Consider the following 3,784-nt stretch of genomic DNA (forward strand, 5'->3'; position numbering starts at 1 on the left):
CACCCAGTACTTGTCACCCCAGGCCAGCAGGAAGCAGATAGAGAAGAGTAGATGGTCACCCCTATCCCATATAATGGAAGGCTTGAATGACAGGTTTCCAGGAGGATGGAGACAGACCCCCATACACCCCAACCACTGCTGTTCACCTGAGAGACTTGCTGTGGACACCCCCCCCCCCCAGTATGTGGATGCTCAAGTTGGGCAGCAAGAAACAATGACCTGTGGGAAACAACTGCCTGCAGAGCTTAACCTCTTACAGGGAGTAACTGCTCTATATCATGGGACTCAAGCCGTTACACCTCCCTTGACCTTCCCCTCCTTCTTCATTGTCCCTGCAACAGATTCCCAGCATGGACTTCATCCACGGATTCCCACCACAGGTGCTTTGTAAGCTTAACACCTCCTTGCAGTCAAGGCTGATGCCATCTAGAGCTCAGCCCCTCACTTTCTGATGCCCTAGTGAATACCAATTGGCCTTGTGAATTCCTCTCTCAGCCATCCTAATGAGAAAATATTAGGAATATTGTTTAACACACAGACTACTTACGTAGGATACACAGAAAACTCTATGTGCTAAAATCAGTGATAATAAATCACTGTCAGTTTTTAACAATGTGAAAACATTGTGTATGAATTTTAACGTATTCAATGCAATGGCATATATTATCTTCAGAATGTTGTACACCCATCACTTCTCCAGTTGTGAAATATTGGCCTCAATCCACAAGGAAATCTCATATCCCTTTGGATGGTGCTTCCCAAAATTTCCTCTCCTAACCACAGCATTTATCCCTCTTTCTATATCTCGATGGCTATAGATATTTTGCTTGGTGCCCAGGGACCTTCCGTGTCTTGCTTAGTGATAAAGGTTGTGTTTTTGTGTGTGTGCTTGTTTCCTTTATTTCTTTTTTTTAATTTTTATTTTATGGACTGCACCTGGGGCATGCAGAATTTCCCAGGCCAGGGATTGAACCCAGATCACAGTCGTGACAACAACAGATTATTAACAAGCTAGCTGCCAGGGAAATCCTGGCTAAGATTTTTCTGAATACAGATGCGGCATAGATTCTAGTTATAAACTGGGAAGTGATACATACCATATGTTTCACTTTACTGGTTTTTTTGGTCCCATTTTCCAGGCCTTAATAACAGGCACCAAATGTGTATGTTTATAATAGGGAATTTATGTTTACTTCTGGGATGAAATGGATTTATTTATGTGATGGGTTTTCTTATTTATTAAAAAGATTCCATTGGAATGGGATTTTGCTGACCTCACTTTTATTAGGGGGGGTTACTGTTTAAGTAAGGAGCTCATATTTTATGTTAACTGGACCAATTTCATAGGAAAGTAAGCACTGACTGAAGGTTATGCTCCGATTGCTAGGAGACCTGTCATCTGACAGCTACTTAGCTTAGCAACCATTGTGATGCATGGGTGATTTTATCTCTGTAAGCTTACCAAAGCAGCATTTAAAAGTGCAGAGTTCAAAAAGCATGCTGTTGAGAAAAGTAGCTGCAGAGAAACTAATCTGAGATGGCACAAGCTCCTTCAGAAATTCAACCTGTGTCTCCTTAAGATGCACCAACTAGTTCAGAATCCTCCATTACATCTCCATGGTGTGATAACTCAATCACTGGGGACTTGGACTTGAGGTCTCAGATTGAAGAAACAGCTTTTCGGGCTTTGTCTGAAGGCTCCCTGATAAAAAAGCCATGTCGCACATTGTGTGCCTCTGAACCAGATGAAGACGGTGATTTTCTTCCTCTGCCCTTTCCCAGAAAACTTTGGAAAACTGCTGAAAGTGATCACTTTAAGTCCACTTGGTGGGAAGCAAATGGAACCTTGATAGTGATTAATGAAGAACGCGTCAAGAAAGAAGTTCTGGAGAGAAAGGGTCCGTTCAGAATATTTGAAACTGAGAGTATGAAAAGCTTAGTTTGACAGCTTAACCTTTATGCATTTAATAAGTTGCAAAGGAATTTTCAAAGATGTGCCTCACTAGCTGACTTTCTGGCAGAAGAAAATGAAGTCTCTGCTCGGAACAAGGCATTAAGAAATTTCCAGTTACTACTTATAGAGGGAGTGTATAAAATTCTCTTTGGACATGTGCAAATATGTCCATCCATATAGGGTCAAAGTAGACCTTGAAAGTGGGATGAAGTACTGTTCCATTTTTATTATGATGATTATTTTTTGTCTTTTTGCCATTTCCTGAGCCACTCCCATGGCATATGGTGGTTCCCAGGCTAGGGGTTGAATTGGAGCTATAGCCCCCGTCCTACGCCAGAGTCACAGCAACGTGGGATCCAAGCCACATCTACAAAGTACACCATAGCTCATGGCAACACCAGATCCTTAACCCACTGAGCAAGGCCAGGAATCAAACCCGCAAACCCATGGTTCCAAGGCGGATGCGTTAACCACTGTGCCACGACAGGAACATCCATGCTCAACATTTTTAAATTGAGGATGGCTTGGTCATAAAATATTTGGGATGATAAATCATTGTCCTAGCCTCCTTGAGGCTTGTCAATGAACCTCAAAAAATGCAGGCCACAGAGCCTAATACTATTACTGTAAATATACCAGACATTTTTCCTTGAGGGCAATAGTTGGCTGTGACCACTAAGAACATTTTTGAAAATATTAGCAGTGGACGTGTATTGTCTCATGATATTAACTCCATATGATGCAAAGAGTCAGATATTATGGCTTCTGTCTCCTCGTCTCCTTGTTTCAAATACCATTAAATAAATTTCTCCTTGGTTTTAGCTGCAGTTCTACCATAATCCAAACTTTAAATGAGGCTGTCCTCAACTGTTGGTAAGGAGGAAAAGAAGAGTCACGTATAAAAATGCTTCTCCAGTATTGGCTTCTCTACGTCAAGGTTGCAGCAAGAAGCACTCTAGAACAGGGCATAAGGTGGATAATCATAATTCTGATTTTGAAGCAGAAACTCGTGGAGAAAATGCATTTTCAACCTCCACAAATTTGCATGTGCCTTTAGTAAGAAGGCCTTCTACCAGCCAGAGAATTTCTAATACAACTACCCCCATGAGAAGTGACGTTTCTTCTACATCATCAGCATCAGCAGACCACAGGACAAACTGTCGTGGCTCAACATGCTACTTTAAATCAGTTGACCACGTTTCATACGCACTCACAAAAGAAGCTACTCTCCAGCAAGTGGCCACCTTGTGAATTTCATTACAACTACCACTTCCATGTCTCAGTACCACCTTATTTCTCCCTTCCCGAGTGGTTATTTTGGAATGACGGTGAAGCCGTCCCCTTTTCCAACCAGATATCTGAATATAGCACCAAGAGAGGGCCCTTTGTCTAACCCTCAACCAGCCAACCATCCGTGGTTCCCAATGCCAATGGCCACTGATACCTCTGCTGCCTCTCTCTCAAGGCCAATACCTCCATCCTCTTCATTATTTGAACACCATCCTAATTTTGACCTAACAACGGTCTATAGATTCTGCAGGATAGTGAAGATGAACATTTATGCTTGCAAATGTCAACAATTTCCTGCAATTCCTTTATTTCAAAAATAAATTTATATGTTCATGTTCATAGTTGCAATTTCTTCATTTATGAAACAATTAAGGGCTGTGTTTCTTTTTCTAAAATGATGTTTATTTTTTTCTATCATAGCTTGTTTCCCATGTTCTGTCAAGTTTCTACTGTCGAGCAAAGTGACCCAGGCACACACCACCCCAACCACCCAAGACCCACACCCATACACGTATGTATCCTATTTATTTTTTCACATAA

The 3,784-nt window shown here is 41.6% G+C and overlaps 1 pseudogene; it reads left to right on the forward strand.

Moving 5' to 3' along the window:
• The first annotated feature begins 214 nt into the window (after positions 1 to 214).
• Positions 215 to 3,564, forward strand: LOC146394394 (heat shock transcription factor, Y-linked-like; annotated as a pseudogene).
• The last annotated feature ends 220 nt before the right edge of the window (positions 3,565 to 3,784 follow it).

This window comes from Sus scrofa, chromosome Y (genome assembly GCF_054392235.1).
Source record: "Sus scrofa isolate SSC_HxYL_T2T_F1_AM1 chromosome Y, Sscrofa_HxYL_maternal_Yorkshire_Landrace_v2.0, whole genome shotgun sequence".
Taxonomy (NCBI): Eukaryota; Metazoa; Chordata; class Mammalia; order Artiodactyla; family Suidae; genus Sus; species Sus scrofa.